The 18,550-nt window shown below is 33.8% G+C and overlaps 1 protein-coding gene across 2 annotated transcripts in view; it reads right to left on the bottom strand.

Moving 5' to 3' along the window:
• Positions 1-18,550, bottom strand: part of GRID2 (glutamate ionotropic receptor delta type subunit 2) — a 1,355,780-nt gene that overhangs the window by 1,134,326 nt on the left and 202,904 nt on the right. The gene's annotated exons all lie outside the window — the stretch shown is intronic.

Genomic DNA, 18,550 nt, shown 5'->3' with positions numbered 1-18,550 from the left:
AGGGGTATGTTGGTAATAATATATGTAAGGAGTTAATGCGACTTATTCAACTAATAAGTGAGGAGAGTTAAACTATTTTATACAGATCCCTATACATAACATTTTTATGTGGTTGAGAATTATAAAGCTACACAAATGGAGGATTTATGTGTGAAGTTCTCCAAGAAATGAGGTAGAGTCTTAGCATAATCAAAATGCTTTTTTGTTCATGATATGTCCAGTTCAAAACTCTTAACCATAGCTCCTCACCTTTTATCTAGAAATTGTCCTTCTCTATGCTATTAAAGACAGTTAATACAGCCAGGAAAAATAAATTTAAAACACATTATAAAGTCTTTCATACAAAGGAACTCTATGATGTACTGTGCTATACACAGATTTGCTAGATGCAAATGTGCTCTGTGAACAAATTGGGGACCTTCTTAGATATTCAGCTACAAGTGGTAATCCCCTTACTCTTTTTTTTTTTTTAATTTATTTTTGGCTGCATTGGGTCTTTGTTGCTGCACGTGGGCTCTCTCTAGTTGCGGCGAGGGGGGCTACCCTTTGTTGTGGTGCACGGGCTTCTCATTGTGGTGGCTTCTCTTGTTGTGGAGAACAGGCCCTAGGCACAGGAGCTTCAGTAGTTGTGATACGAGGGCTCAGTAGTTGTGGCTCGCAGGCTCTAGAGTGCAGGCTCAGTAGTTGTGGTGCACGGGCTTAGTTGCTCCGCAGCATGTGGGATCTTCCCAGACCAGGGCTCGAAACCACGTCACCTGCATTGGCAGGTGGATTCTTAACCACTGCACCACCAGGGAAGCCCTCCCCTAATTCTTAGTTCCAAAAAGAGTGGGACTTTTTAAGAAAGGAGCAGTGTGGTCTTTTAACCTTGCTCTCTCCTTCCTCCCCAGAGGAGAAGTGACTTACCTCATTTGTGATTTCTAAAAAGAAAATGAGTAGATCTGGTACCACCTGCCCCTCCCTCCTTCCTCCCTCCCTCATTTTCCCTCTCCTCTCCTCTCTTCCTCTCCCCTCCCCCCCCCTCCATTGTTTGTTTTCAACTTTTGAGCAAGTCTGCCCACAGAAGCATGTATTCTGAATATACCGTGTGGTAAACTGACTGAAGCAGACCTACTTGATTGCAGAGAGGGGAAAGACTGGAGTTCTTCAGCTGTGCCTGAGACATGCAGGGAATTCTACATAATTACAGGGTGAAAAGTTAAGAAGCCTAGTATGCTTGTCATTCTAAGGAATGCCCCATGTTTTCTAATCCAATTTTTATCAGTAATAGAGCAGAAATTTGACCTCCATTAGTCTGGGACATTATCTGTTGCTCCCTCAAACCTTCATACTCCCTACATATTATCATAGTACATCTCATCCTTTCCTTCAGACTCTTACAATCATCATTCTAGCTAAGCTTCAGAATCTGATCCATCCTGTCTTAAGAGAACTTGCTCTCACAGAAACACCTACATGCTCCCATGGGTGCAGGCTCTTCCTTCTTTTTGCCCATCATTTATCTATTTCTTCATTTGAAACTCTATTACCTACGGCTACTTGACACTTCTGCTGTCAAACTGCTGCTGTTACTATCTCATCTTCAATCACTCCTTCCTTTATCCATTGTACTTTATCTAATTGCCACAATTTTACTGTAACTACCTTATCAAATGTCACAATAGTCTCATTATTAAATTAATTCCTTTTTCTTTCAATCCCCACTTTTCTGGCTTCTCTTCTAATTTTAGCGTTGACATATATTAATTTTTTTTTCTTCATATGTTTTTGGGATACTACCACTATTTTCTTTTCTTCCTCCCTTTGCCCATTCTGCATCCTAGTACAGACACACATTCTCTCAAGTAAAATCTTTGATCTTTTCAATATTTCATCAGATATCTACTCTTCCTCGTATCTAACATGCCGCTACATTTACGGCACCACACTTTCTTCTAAACACCAGTTTTGAATCTTTTCATCTTATATGCATCTATCACCTCAAAATCAACCTGTCAAAAACTGACATTGTCACTGCTTCCTCCAAAACTGCCCACTTTTTAATGTTCCTACTACCATTCTGTCATTGTCTCAGGAGTGAAATCATAGTGAGCTTTTCACAACTCTTTTCTTCTATCCCTTTCCATTTGAGACAGATCCTAAAATCTTATCTTTCTTACTTAAAATGTGTTGCGCATAATTACAAAATCTCCTCCATTCCTATCAGCATCCTCCCAGTCCATGCCCTTTTCACTTCACACCTGTACTACTGCAGCAGTTTTCAACCTCCTGTCTCACCAGTGTCTCATATTTTAAATTGGCTGATATTATAAATGATGATGTTGTTTATATTTGTACTACTGTCTTATGATTTATAAATTTCCTTTTCATATAGTAAGTACAAGTCCATTAATTTATCTCCAACAACTATACTAATGTCTGTACATTTATGTATTCAATAAATGTTTGTTGCATGAACTAATGACTAAGTAAATGAAGGAATACTCCTCACAGGTACTGACATTTTTGTGATAAGGCACATTTTGTGATAAGGCAGGTATTATTAGTTCCATTTTACAGGTGATAAAGTTAGTTTTAGAGAAGTTAAATGACAATGCTACAGGATATTAAGGGGCAAAATCTAGGATAAATTCCATAATGTATGAGTATGTTTTGTACCTCTTCACACCTAATACTTCTCATACTACATTTCAATTTTTAAATAAAGTTTTATAATTTTAGTGCTGTGATGCAGGTCATGGGATATCTATCTATCTATGGCTATGTCTTTAGATAGATAAATAGATAGATAGATATTTTTTCCCCTCATGAGAATACTAAGTTTTTATTTCAAGGCTCTCTGTTATTTGTTGGATTACAAATAACACAGCTCTTAACCTCTCTAGATGTCATCATTCGTAAAATAAAAATGGTAACATCTGTCCTTCCCAGTTCATAAGGGAAGGAAAATCTGGTATAGGAAGGTTAAGATATAAATCAATATGTACAACGTCTTGTGAAACTTTATTTCCAGTGATCATCATTTAACCAATTTGATGAAAAAGAAACAATCAGCCAGCATCATAAAATTATTTTTTAAATTGCCTTAGGAAAGGTGACTGATTTTTAAATGAGGATTTAAAATTTTGAAACTAGTCTTTGTAAACTAACTACCTAATATTAAACTGTAAGCATCCTTATACTTTTCTTTGTCAATCTAATGCTTCCCCCTCTATATGAATATTGCTTAGTTTACCATAGTAAATTTAGTTCAGATATTAAGAGTTTTTAATATGGATGGAACAGAAAGATCTAAAGTGAGAAAATTCAAGAGCACTGAACTATTTGAGTCTATATGCTTCCAATCTTTTTTTGATTTCAGCACTTTGCAGTGTAATTGATTCTTCTTATTTCATCATAGTTATAACACATGAAAAGCCTTTTTATTAGGCTCTTCTCAGTGCTATAAAGTGCCCTGAAAGTGCGAAGGTGCCCTCAATTAGGGAGGCTGAGAAAACAAGAATCCCAGAGCAAGCTCTTCACAGCCTCAGACAGAAAGTCCTGCTAAATTGGTCTGAATATTTTTAGAATAAACAATCATAAATAAATATGAGTTACATTTATACTCATAGGAAAGTCAGATTATACTCAAGCTTTTTTAAAAAAGGTGTTGCCTCTAAATCTATTCAACTCTCTAATGAAGAGATTTTAACATTTAATGGTAGGTGTCTAACGAACATCTGTGGAATATGGACTAAAATGAATGAGTTGACAGTTCTTAACATAAGATCATAAACTAAATATATGTTACAAAGTGCTTCTTTTTGTAAATGAGAATTATTCTACCCTTCACAGATGTTCCTTACATATTTCATAAATACTCTAGGCACAAAATATAATTTATGTGTTCATAGTTAGAGTTGCCTGAACTTCATCAAAAATTTAAAAAACAGATTCCAAGAGTGTAAGTCTTGATTATAATCATGAAGTACTGAAACGAAACATTTTTATATGACATCCACCTTTTCTGCATAATAACATCACAGTTCATCTGTATACTAAATGTATGTCTATCAATGTCTTGTTCTAGCAGTTCAAATAAAATATAAAATATTTAACTTACTCTGTTTTTCATGGTGGTTTCATTAGGAAATTATCCATGCAAATGTTTTATTTTACTTAAAGAGCTCTTTTTTATATTATATAAGTTATCTTTGAGTTTTTCCCCTACAAATAAACTAAAGAACAATGAAATAGCATATCTTGTTAAGAGAATAAAGTTATTGGATTCCGTTAGCATGTCTACTTGAGTTCAAATAGTTCATATGGTTGTACAAGATATCAAACTTCATGTTAGGTATGAACATGACCACTGGGTTTTTAAGAATCAGGGGTATCCTTTTTTAAGCTACAAAGGTAGGTATGCATACACACATGTATGTGTTTTAGAAACAACTTATCCATAACCCAGACTGTGAATCATCATCCTTCTGAAATACAAGTCATATGAAGAATACTAAAAAAATAGGCTTATGTTCTAGTGGGTTTTTTTTTTTCCTTTTCTTTTTTCTTCTTCTCTCAAAGGCCTCAGGATAATATGTTTCTTAGGTTTCTTAAATCTGAACAGTCTTCAGTCTCTTTCTCATTCAATAACATTAATTTCATTCTGCAACACTTAGGAATCACAGAGTTCAGAGAAGTTTCTAAGACTAAGAAGTACCGGATTAATAGAAGTTTGTGTGATATGGGTGAATGTACACTCATGCAATGAATACAGAAAGACAAAAATGGGATTAATCCAACTAGAGAGGAGAAGATTCAGTGTAAATACAACATGGTGACATGGTGTAGCAAATCCCAAGGTTTGACCATAGTCCAGGCTACATTAATGGTATGACACTTGGCATTGCTGAGCTTCACTTTCCTCATTTTTGAAAAGCAATAATGCCTTTTAAAATTAAATGTGTAACATACAGGTCTCATTCAACAAAATTTTAGCTGCCTGCGATGAGCCAGGTTATGCCTTAGATGCAAAGGAGACTTTAGTGACACAAGCATAGCTTCTCATTTTTGATACATAAAATTCTAATGGGGGACATGGTAAAGTTCAAATGCCATTACACTGCAGAATGCAATTACTACAGTCAATGAAGTAGAGTGTACTGTCAGTGCACATAGTAAGAACACTTGTTTTAACTGAGGAGAAGGGAGATCTCCCTTAAGAAGTGCCCATAAAGCAGGAAAATGAAGGATGGCACTAGGGAAGAATCAGTGGGGTTGAGAGAAGTAAGTTGACACAAGAGGCAGATTCCATAGAATTTGATTGATGTTTAGTCAGGTGGGGTGGTCAGGGGCAGGGAAGAAATGAGAAGCTTGTCCAAACTCTTAGCATGAAATCTACATGGAGAGTAGGAAAGATAATGAGTTTGCAGGTTTGTTAGGAGAAGTCTAGTATGAAACTGAATATGTATATCTGAAGGAAAAAAAAAAAGGATTGAATCTGAACGAAAGGTGTCTTTTTAGGAGCTTTCAGCAAACATAGGGTCATGAAATCCATGGAAGTAGAGAAGATCACCTGGAAATGCCTGCAGAATGAGAAGGAAGGAGGCCCTATGTCAGAACCTGAAGAATACTAACAATGGAAGGATGGGAAAGGGAGGAGTAGTCTGAAAGCAGACAGAAAGAGCAGCCAGGAATGAAGGAGGAAACAGAAGAGTGTAGTGTTACGAGAACTAAGGGGAGCATTTCCAGGTAACGGAAAGTGGAAAACATTCCTTTTTCTTACATACAATATTTTATGTAAAATACCAAGTATGGGAAGGACTAAGAAGCATGTATCTGATCTGGGAACCAGGAGACTTCTAATAAGACTGGCAAAAGTAAGAGAGAGTTACATAATAAAGACAGGTTAATCAAGATCCAGTAGTGAACGAACAGGACAGGAACAAAGTGTACATGGACAGTTCTTTCCTGACATTTGGTTGTGAAAGGGAGAAAAATGGGTTAAACCCCATGGAATACAAGGAAGGCTTAGGTCTTACACAGTATGAAGGCACTTGATAAGAGTTAGTTCCCTTCCCTATCCCCATATAGAAGTAAGGTGATATTTGAGTAAGGTTTTCTCCTTCCTCTACTAAGTATGAAAAAAAATTTTTTTTTTAATTACCAGAATTGTGTCAAGAGAAAGAGTGCACTGACAGTGAGAGTCATTATGTGACACAATAAGCCACCACAGGAGTTCATAATACACTAGAGCTAGAAAAGACTTTAGAGTCTGGTTCTCTTCCCCAAGACTCAAGACATATCTTCCAACACCAATAATTATGTCTGAGGGGGTTAATCTTTATCACATCTCTATCCCCTTGTTCAACCATTATTAAGTAAAACTTATTACTTAGGTATCAATCATCTTTTGATCAAAACAAAACCAAAACCAAACCAAAACAAAAACAATACCAACTAGTTAAAATACATTTGCAGATAAAAAGAGAACAGCATCACTTACATGTGGATCTGCTTATTTATATATTCCTGACCTCTTAAAAATTATTTTCTTGTTCTGAAAAAAATTAATTATAACCAAATATGATGCTTATAAAGTATGTAATTGAATAATTGTTACTACAGCTAATTTCTTCCAATTATCTAAGTGATTTCAAAAAACTAATTTATTGAATTTAATGCTTTAAAATTTTTCTTGCTTTTTTAATTCTCTAATTCTCAAAAAATACCTTATGATTGAGCTCTCTAAAATAAAAGTGACAATGAAATCACATCTGTCAGTGTATTATTCCATGTGATTGAAAAAGATACTTTGAACACAATATATTCAAAATAATTTTTAGATATTTTCTAAAGTTTAAAATTGGTGTGATGTTTTCTCATTAAAGCTAGTCTATTCTGGATTACTTGATAAAGCTGACTTTTTTGGAAGACCCCAAAATCTTTAGCATCCTATCATCACCCATCATAGCTCCTTCATAGCTTCTCAAAGTATGACCATCCTGGATTACCAAGTACAATGAAATTCAAGGAGACTGCCTGCTACGTGGGGAGTGCACTGCTGAGCCTAAGACAACTACAGATGAAAATTGTTAGGAAGACATGGACCTCATCCTTCATGAGGAGTATAGCTACTCAACATAAGAAATTTTCATTTTAACTGGGAAGTACTGATTTTGCCCTTTCTAATATTTTTCTACTTTTCAATATTTCTACTGGCCAGGGTAAATTTCAAAGCTATATTCCAAATTGTCCTTCTGTCCCCTGTACCATTCTGGATTTATTTTTATTTTATTTTATTTTATTTTAGCCTACTTTATTTTCTGAAATTCAGCAGAACTTGTAAGTTCTTCTTCCATTTTTTTGTTTTGTTTTCTTTATTTACTCCATTTCACAACAGTGGACTAAGTCTACTGGAATCCACTTTCTTAAATTCATTTTAACCACATTTTGCTAATTTTCTCCTTTCCTTTTTTAGAGTTCTGAATTATGTCATCATGCAATTACTTCCACTCAGGTTTTCATTCATTTTTTTCATTCATTTTTATATCCTCAATTAATTCGTCCCTACTTGTAGAATCAAATTATGTGTGAGAACAACAACAACAAAAAGTTGCAAACTGTGAATGCATGAGGTATACTGTCTTATAATGAAAGCAATAAACTAGGCAAAAAAAAAAAAAGAAAATAAGTTCCCCTTCAGAGGCTTTAACTGTTACACCAAATAACAATAAAAGTTAAGTGCTTTATCTTCTAGTTTTGATAAAAGAAAACTTTAAATATTTGTCTTTTTTTTGCTTTATTACTTTGTAAGTATACAACTGAAAATGTCAAAGTCATCTATTTTCTAAGTTTCTCTGTTATTTTGCTGAAGTATTAGAATTCTAAAACATTTTCAAATCTCACTGAGGTAAAATTGTTTTTCTGATTGTTTAAAATATTTTAAACAACATATACTTAAATGAAGACAAAAAATATTTTAAAAAATGTTGAGTGTGTATTTTCAGTACAGTACTTGAGTTGTACCTGTAAACATTCTATTCTAGAACTATTACAATTCTATGTTGAAGGTATATGTTCAGTAAGATAAATCGCTTTATTATTGTTAAATAATATTGTAAATAATAACTATCATTGATTAAAAACTTATTATCTGCCAGACTTCACTGAGAGATACCTATCTAGATGTATGTATCTATTTATACATATATGTGATATATATAGTGAATACATATGTATATATTTATATAATAATCTGCATATAGTATTGTTTTCTCCATTTTACATCCAGAAACTGAGGCTCATAACTTATTATAACAGTTATCCAAAATGAGATGGAATATGATAAAGTACAAATGTTTAGATACCAAAGAAGCTGGTTCAAAGTTACAGACCCTTTTATTTCTGAGGCAGCAATTCTCAAAGAATACTAGAAAAGACTTAGAAGACTTTGGTTCCAGTCCTATCTTGGCTACTTAGCTCCCAGCTAAACCTCATATCTCAGAAACCCAGGGAAAATCCTGAACTTAATGCAGGAGGAATCTAAGAGGCTTTAGACCAATCTTTTGGGTTTTGGCTCTAAGCATCCTTACTGAATGAAGGCTTTCACATTATGTTCCACTTTTAAAAACTGCTTATATAGCCTGTTCTCAAGGTCAAGTCCTCCTTGAACATATTGGTATTCACTACTGATTATTTTCCTCCGAAGGCAAGATGTTCAATAATGATAAAAACTAGGAACCAAAAGCCAATCTTCAGACTCAAGTTTGTTTCTATTGGTAGCTTAAATTCTATTTCAGTTTAGTAAATAAGCAAAGGGTCATTTCAGTGTTTTTCATTTTTTAAAGCCCCATATTATATTTGATTATGAAAAGTACATGCACACACACACATACTTAAACATGATTCTAAAGATGAGAAGACATTCCTTTGGTCACATGATCACATGGTGAAATAAATTTTTTTTTATGGAAAAACATGGTAATGTCATAATGCCAGACTGCAAAACCATTTTTATGGGTTGTTGCCTTTCTCTCCATGATACAAAGGTCTGTCTGAGCACACAGCATGGGGGTAAAATCTGAAAATGAAAGGTCATCTAAAAAATCAAATTCATGAAGCAGACAATATACATACTTTCTTTCACTTTTTCTTGATTGCTTTTTAAAAATATCACAGATAATAAGTTATCATTTACATAAATGTATGAATCAAGGGGAAAGGTATCTTCTTAATAAGCATGTATACAGTCAAATCAACAAGGATAAACAGCTTTTGAATAACTGTGCCAGACATAAAAGAAGGATATTGTCCTTCCCTGAAAAAGTAGATTACGATGGGGAAGCTACTCCTTTGCATATTTGAAACTTAAAAAAAATAAATCGTGTAAAAGAACATTATTTTTAAAATTTGGCCAATGCAGGAACATATTTAGAGATGCTCCTAGAATAAAATGGTATGGAGGAAAAATAATTTGTAAACAATGCTTGTCACATTTCCTATTTGGAGATTTATGTTTTTTGTTAGCATATACTTAATACTCTGAGAATCCTTGAAGGACTTGAAGACTTTGGAAGAGGAACACATTGAGCAGGTCTGTTGCATATACAAAAGTGGACAACCAAGTGAATCAGAAATCCTTTACCCATGGTAAGTAAAAGAAAGAAAAAGCATCATATTCCAAATAATACATTGACAGTATTCTAAAGATTCTCAAAATTCCACAGAAAGAAGAAAACATCAGAGGATTAAAACAAGGCAAAGAATAGACCAGTTTACTACTTTAACATAATTTTAAGTAATACTTAGGAAACAATAGTATGATTTACATTTATATAAATGTAATGTTTGCATTTTACTAAAGAATAAAATATATACATTTAAATCATGTGTGAATTTTATCATTGGGTCTGTTAAAAATGGAGATATAAGAAAAAATACAACAGATTCAATTTCAACCATCAAAAGCATTTCAATAAGGATTCTTCACATATCTGATTATAATGTTAAACCTTTTAAATTCTAGAGCTTGAACTCAACTGCTTTACATCAGCAACTTTAAAGTACGCCAATTCAAGTATGGGTAAATATCCAGGTAACATTTTCTCATTGCACATGCCAAAATCTGGAAGCAAGCTTTAAAGAAAAATCAACCTGAGGTTTTAAATTTTACCTAAATTCAGTGGACCTATATTTTAAAGCATTATGTTAATTTCATTCTGCTCTTAGACGTGACCTTGAGCATGAGAAAACTGGGATAAGAAGAATTATCTTGCTTAGGATAGCTCTGCTATGGTATTCACAGGCAGTTATCCATGAATATCTGGAATACGAAGCCATTTTTTTTCTTTATTCTGCTGTGCTAAAGTTCCAGAGATAATCCTCATTTCCTCTGTTGTATGCATCTACCACACACTGTTTTCACTTGCTTTAGCTGACACAGCAGCTTGTAAAAAAGAGGGTTTTCATTTCCTTCTTTTTTTTCCAATTTGACCACATGGGTAAAAGTTGAAGCTAGAAGTCAACTTAATATGAACTAGTCACATCAGTTCAAGTATTCAGGTAAGTGACTTGTGTCTAGGTGGCTGCATGAGCCAGCCATTTCAAATCAAAGCAACTGGCTTCCCAAATACATTAAGCTTAAAGCTAATATGAAGTGTGGAATTCAGGATGTATTTCTGGGGTACCATAACAACGTAATAAAAGTCTTAATGTAGCAATATCATGACTGGACTTTGCACATGAAAAATGGACTCTAGGTCATAGAAAAAGAGAAAGTGATACGATTTAAATGAAATTATATTGCTCAAATCCAGTAGAATTTTACCAAGGTCTCTGTTAGATATGTTAGGAGAAGTACATATGCATTTTCATAAATAGTATGCATTTATTATTACAAATTTGGCTAACATGTCAAATGTTTGGTTACTGAAAGTGAATGGAAAATAGATAAATTAACACAGCCTGGAATGCCAGTGAGTTCTGTGACCTTGGTCAGGTCATTTTACCTCTTCAGGTCATACTTCCTCCTCTGTAAAATGAAGAGGCTGAACTGCATCAGTGCTTCCTTAACAGGTTAAAATGGACTTCACAGATAATATAACCACCTATACACCTGACTTCAACAAAATCAATATAATGCATTGACTACAATATAAAGGAAAAGCAGTTTTTCATAATAAAATGATTTATATTTGACTATATAAATGCTCTGGCATGACTACACGGAAGACATAGCTAAAGTCCTCAGGTGCTTACAAACCCTATAGAGGATCAAGCTGAATGAGAAAACAGTAAATGAAACTTTCATGAGGTTTAGTGGAACTCAAATACCATAAATTTCATTTCCCTCGGTAAAGAGATTTTCTAAAATGGTGATTAACAAAATTCAGTCTTTTATCAGTTTACATGGTAGCTGTGTTCTTGGAAAAATCGTTATGTTTTAAAACCACACAAAAATTAAATTTCCTTTTATGGAAAACGGAGATGGGTCTAAGCTCAGATAATTATAAAATTAAGGCAATGCTTTCCTATGAGAAACTCTCCTGAGAATGACAGATTCTGGGGCAGGTTGTAATTGCAATCGCTAAAATTTATTTATAAATTTCTTCTCATTTATTTTCACTGAAATTTAGCTGAAACATTGAAAAAGAACATCAGATATCCTAGCAAAATATTAAATTGCTAGTGATGAAAGTCATTAAATTGATAGTGATTAAAAGATTCTTTAAACATATTATTACTAATTAGTAGTTTATTTTTCTATCTACAGAATAGCCAAATATGGAAACTAAAATCATGACTTGTCTACGAGTATAATTATGAAACACCATCCTGGAAGTAATCAAAGTTTAATGAATGCTTGAAATGAATTACCTAAGGAACATTAGATCAGTATTGTCAGAAAAAAAAGATTATACCTATTTTGAAAATGTGTATGTAATGAGCAGTAAGTATTATGTTTTACTCCTTTGCTAATTTTCAGTCACCATAAATGCATAGAAAAAAAGCACATTTTATACTAATTAGCATACAAACAAAAAGTTACTGTAGATAAATTTAAGAAGGTAAGTACTCATTGGCTTCAAGTCAACAGAAAACTGAGTCAGCACAATATCATATCCCAAATGGCATATAAAGTGTTGTGCTACTGTATATCTTAAGCAATAAGCCCCTTCTCATCTTGGATACAGATATATGTATTGATTTGAATGCATTTCTCAGTTCATGTCACACACATTCCTTAAAGTTCCACTCAAAACTCATCTCCTAGTGGACAATTTTAATGATAATACCCACCATACTCTGACTTTCCTTTATCCAAATGCCTTACATTCATTAATATCTTCAGTTATACATAATTTGTGAACAATTCCTGTACTGGGACCCATGCTTAAGGCTAGGGATGCAGTAATAGACCAGTGCGATATCTGTAACCTCACAGAGCCAGGTAGAGTTACAGTTTACTATGCCAAGTGCTTGGCCTACATTACTTAATCTTCAAAACAACCTTCTTAGACAAGTTTGCTGGATACAACTTTTACCTTTGTAGTTTCTTTGTGTAACTGCAAAAGTTATGCTTTCTTATGAGAAGAGATAAACGAATTGTAACTTTTTTTCTTGGCAGCAACTAATAGGACCATTGAGCACATTATTCATTCATGAACACTACTGAATTACAATATCATCTGTGAGATAAAAAAGAATCATCCCAATATACCAATTTAGAATCTACATTTATCAGACAATGATGAAAGTTGGGACACCTAAAATTGGTTAAGTATTTGAATCTTAGAAAGAGTCTAGAAGACTAAGAATAATTGTTAGGATTATTTCATGTGAAGTCACACAGGCTTGGTTTGAAATTATAAACTGTATCTCAAGAGCTATTTTCCAGAATACTGAGAAAAGACATACAGGTGCTGACTGAGTATAGAGTCAGCACTTAATAAATGTTCAAAGGTAGTTATTTATTATAAAGTATTAGAGATAATATCTACATTAAGTGATGAATTTATTAATCAACAAAAGACAGAACAGTACATGCCATAATTATGACTGTATACAAGAATCTTGATGACTGTCTATGAAAAAAAGAACTAGGGAAAATAGACAAATTATAAAGGACTTGGGTTAGACAGAAAGTAATTAGATTAATAAATTGTCAAGATAGGGTATAAAATCTCATTTTATATCTATTGATCAGTGCTAATTCCCTGGATGACCTTGCTCAAGTGTAAAACATACACATACACATACCCACACACAGTCTACATTCTTTGGAAGGCAAGTTGTTTGTATCCCTGGAAGGTCTTTGAAAAGGCTAATAGACTGTTTGCAAATACAGACCAGGATCACTGCTTACAACACAAGTGCTATTTAGAGTTGCATCCAGAACAAGCCATTTAAAGTGTAATTACTCATATGTTTTAGCATGTTTGTTCCGGGCAGATTGCAGCCAGAAGAAATATGAGGAAATATATTTGCATAAAAACCTTGAAATCTAAATAATTCATCCTTTCACTCATTACAAAAAAAAGTGTCATTGAAATTTTAAAAAGCTGGGTTGCAAATACAAGGATGATCAAGGATTGGTAAATATAAATCCATTTTATCACTGTAATTAAAGGGACATACTCAATGCAGCTCACTTGCAACATAATAGTGTGTCTACCAAAATGCTTCACTATTCCTGAAGTAGAAAGAACAATCTGTTATTTCTTTTATTAAATAAATACTTGTGCGTTTAGGTAGAAAATGAGCTTATCCAATAGATACTAGCAGTTTGGATATAAATTACTTAAACTCTCTACAATAACTTGGGATAAAATTTTATGTTCATTACTGAAAGTATCTCATCAATCAATAATAAAATTACATAATAATCAAAATATAATGAATGAACAATGATAAATTTAATTGTCAAGAAAATTATAAAATATTTAAAAATAGAACAGTATAATTATCTAGTGAAATTATGTACTATAAATGTAAAAAGGACAAATAAAAATTCATGCTTGACTGAGTCTGTTGGACATGAAGCTGAAGTAAGCCTGTTTATAGAAAGAAGACTGTATGTCTCTTTCACTGAGTATTCACAAACATCCACTGTTCTTTTGGTAACTGTATCTTGAATGTGCTATATACAGCACTGGCTGACAAAGACATAGAACTACTCATCTAGAATATTCACATGGAAATAAATAGAAAAGAAACATTTTTTTTTCATGTCTAATTTTGAAAATGTCATGTTAGCTGCTATTTATTATACTTAGTCATGCTTTGGGGCATTTACTTGCCATCCATTTCTCTGAGACCATTTGAATTTGAAGAAGAAAGCCTGGGGAACAAGAGGCATATGGGAGGGAAAAAACTGAGTAGAAAATTAATTTTTAAAGAAAACAATTAAAATAGCAAAGATTTTAATGATATTTCCATACTTACATTATGTACTCATACATACATAGAGAATGGAAAAGAAAAGATGTAATAGTAAGTCAAAAAATTGAAATTACACAATTCTCCTTAGGGAGATTTATGTAAATCAAGTTTTCAATTTCTTCTTAATTACTTAGGTGGTTGTTCTTTAAGTTGTAGTTAAAAAAAACAGGAGAGATATTACGAGCTTTTATAGGATATTCATTTTAATTCTACTGGATAGTTCTAGTACTATGGAACATCTACTTAGATTTCTAGGGCAGTCTCCCTTACCACTTGCTTTAATAATAATGGAGTTTAATTGACATACTTGAAGCCTAATGCTCTTTTTTAGTCTCTTGGTCATTTTCATATGACCATAATTGTACTTCTGGCCTTTGATGATACTTCATTCCATCTATATCAAATCAGCTGTTTTGAGAGCTGCTTTAGTACATTAATTCATAATTGCAGCCACACGGAGTTTATGATATATGGTTCCAAAATTGAAAATAGAGAATTTATTCCCTGGAATCGTCAAAATTTATGAAATAAGTAATGAAGATTGTTGTTTCTATTGGTTTAAGCACTTTATTAATCACAGCACTTGGGGGAAAGAGCATGGTAGTACAATGAGAAATGCTTATTAAAAAGTTGAATTATTTTGGAATGATTACTTTACCCTGGATTCTAATATCACTTGAAAAATTATATTTCTATTTAATTTCTCAAATATAAAATACCATCTATTTGGAAACATTGCAGACATACGTTTTAGTAGTATATTTAAAATTTTACTTTTCCTCTACGTCCCACCTACTTCTGGGGCCAGGTACCACAGGACAAATTACAATGCAAATGACAGCCCTGCACCTTTGTACCATAATGATTTTTTACAGTGAGTGGAAGGAGTATTCTTATAAACCACTTCTCTACCAGTACAGCCAGAATAATTTAAATTCCAACTGGACTACATAAAGCATATCCTACTCAGCCTAAACTAAAGGTATTCTCAATTCAAAGTCCTTTTAGCACGGTTTGACAAATGCTAGTGGCCAGTCAACTGCTGTACTTGAGGGAAAATGTAATGAAAGCTGGAGTAGTAACAGCCAATATCTTACTTTTCCACCTGTTACAAAATCCTGTGTTCATACACACACATTATCACAAGGGCCCCTCCTAGGGCCTTGTAAAGGTATCTGGCCAGTAGGGGCCTGTGTTAGTGAGCAGCTTTGTTTCATTAGCTTTGGGTCAATCTGCCTCTGCACCCATGAGTCACCCCTTACAGATCTAACTTCTTTGACATTTCTCTACTAACAAAGTAACAAGCAAACAAAAACAAAACACCATTAAAAAAAGAAAAATCAAAACCTTCATAACCATTCTTTTTGAATAGGAAGAACTCTAATGTCTCATTTTCCAGTCCCCTCATGAATCCTTTTCTATTTAGCTTTCCAATCCTTTCTCCTCTCTCCATGATCCTCTAAAATTCCTCTCAGTATGATCACTAGTGATGGCCTACAATTTCAAAATCAGATGTATAATGTAATATTTATATGGCATGTTATCATACATGGCATGCTGGTGACTCTCCCATGTTTTAGGACTTCATTCTGACTTCCTTCCTATCTCTCTAATTATTTTTAGTACCTCCTACTAATTTCTCTTCCTCTGCCCTCCCTCTAAATAACTGCTGTCTCCAGAGTTTACTTCACTACATTCTCACTCTGTACTCTTTGCATATACTTCCAGTGCATACATCACTGGGAAGTCTAGAATATGTGTTTACATTAGATTCTCCTGAAAATCTACACCTGCACATCTGATGGGCACCTCAAATCAACCTGATTAACATTAAACTGTTTTTCCCTTATCAATATAGAAATTTTCAAGCATAAAAAGAGGGAAGACTACTGCAATGAACACTCAACTATTCAATGCCCAACACTAAGCTTCAGAGATTAAGAAACTTTCCAGATCTCATGTTATCTATCCCCCACAAAGCTTTATTTTATTTTATTTTATTTTATTTTATGTTAAATATAACCCAAACTGCTATGCCTTTCCATTTGTAAATACATCAGTACGCATCTCTAACTAATAAGGGCTTTTTAGATAACACAGCCAATAAAATTAACAATAAATCCTAAATAACAGTTACACTATTACACTAAGTCTGTATCAAAATTTCAATGGTTGTTTCAAAGAGCTCTTTTTAAAGTTGGTTGTTCAAATGAGGACACAAATCGGGCAAATAGCATTTGATTCTTGTGTCTCTGAAGTCTCTTTTTAATTCTATACTATCACCTGCCCTCAACCTCTTTTTTTCTTGACATAGTTTTGATTGCTTTTTGCGGTTGTGGTGAATTTTTCCACCAGCTTTTGTATTTCCTATAAACTGGTAATTAGATCTAAAGTCCTGATAAATTGTAGGACCAATATTTTTTAATAAAAGAATGCTTCATACGTGATGCTGTATATTTCCTACTGCATCACATCCTAATGAATGTAATATACAATTGTCCCACTTTTTGTAATGCTGAGACTTACTTTCAGGTTCAGGTGATTTCAGCCTAAGACCTATCTTATGAAATTCCCTATCGCTATCCATCTGATCAATGTATCCATTGATGATCATCACTTGGATCTATTACTTTTTACAGGTTGCAAAGTGATGATTTTTCTAATTTTATTATCCTCCTGCATTTGTTGGAAATCATCTCTAAAAAGGAACTTTTCCTACATGAGAAACTGTTCATACAATAAGGGCAGGATAAGTGCTTGATCTTTTCTCTTTTATCATCTATTAAAAGTAACTTATCTTTCTCCTCCTTACTTACTCTTATACCCATATTTGGTTATACAGCACCTGAGTCAAAGCTTTGAATGTATTCTGCAATTCCTCCTCTCCCTCATTCGTGTGTATTGCAGCCAGGTTTTATTTATCTCTAAAGCTTTTCACTGCTCTCTGCTTCTCCACTGCCATTGATTTACGTAGATTCTACTCAGCATTGCTTATCAGTGGCCACCAAATCAGACTCAAGAACTCTGGCCTTGGATTTTAACTCCTCCCCCACACAACTGCTGAAGTGATGCTTATTCAAAATACAGAATCTGAGAGCATCATTAAGCAATTTAAAATGCTTAAATCCTTCAACAGTTTCTTGACATCTTAAGGTCAAATCCAAGTGAAGCCTTTCACGATCCATCCCTGCTTTGTGCCAACCACACTTCCTATGAGTCTTCACTGAGCTTCTTGGGCTACAGCTCTAGTTAGCTCTGTGTGGTCATGTGAACTGGCAGTTTGTTTTCACATATTTTTGTACTTGCTAATTCCTAAACCTGGAATCCTAGTCCCCTTTGTTTCTGATTTTCAAATCAATAGTCATCCTTTCAGACTGAACTCAAAAGTCAACTATTCAATGAGGTCTTCTCTCATCTTCCCAGACAGAAAGAAGCATTTTGATCTGTGTGTTTGTTCCCATATAGCCTTTAGCGGAGACTCTGTGATCGTACCTTTTATGTGGCTGAATACTTTGTGTACATGTCTATCTCTCTCACTAGACAGAAAGCTCCTCAAAAGCAAAGACATTTTCATCATTGCTGAATCTTCGGTGCCTAGGGCAGTCTTTTTGGTATATGATATGTACATGATAATGATGAATTATGATTGGTCCTGTGAAACATATTATGCCTGTGTTCCTTCCCTGCCCACTAAATAGGTACCCCCTAGGCTCAGTTTTGTTCTCTGGTTTTCATTCTCTTTACTCACACCCAGTGAGAGCTCATCTACTCTGGACTTATTTTTTATCCAGCTTCCTATCTTCTGTTACCTACAGTGTAGCTTCATTCAGACATTCTACAAACTAAGGTAGCTTCTCTGCCATATAGGAAAAAACTCGTTACCAACCCCACATATATTTTTTTGCTTCTTCCTACTTTTTTTTGCTCATGTGAAGTATGATACCTTTATGAAGTATCCTTCCTTCTTTCTGCAAGATTTTTTAACAAAATTTTCTTTGGGTGATGACCAAGAAGCGACTTAATAGAATATGTTCAGAGGCTGCCGTAGGATGCTTGACCCTTCCTTCATTTTTAGTCTATGAAAGCTGAGTTTACAAGGTTTTACCACACACTTCTTTAGCTGGATTTT

The sequence above is a fragment of the Phocoena phocoena genome, chromosome 5, assembly GCF_963924675.1.
Source record: "Phocoena phocoena chromosome 5, mPhoPho1.1, whole genome shotgun sequence".
NCBI lineage: Eukaryota > Metazoa > Chordata > Mammalia > Artiodactyla > Phocoenidae > Phocoena > Phocoena phocoena.
The sequence above is the reverse complement of the archived record's forward strand: the minus strand, read 5'-3'. Positions and strand labels throughout refer to the sequence as shown.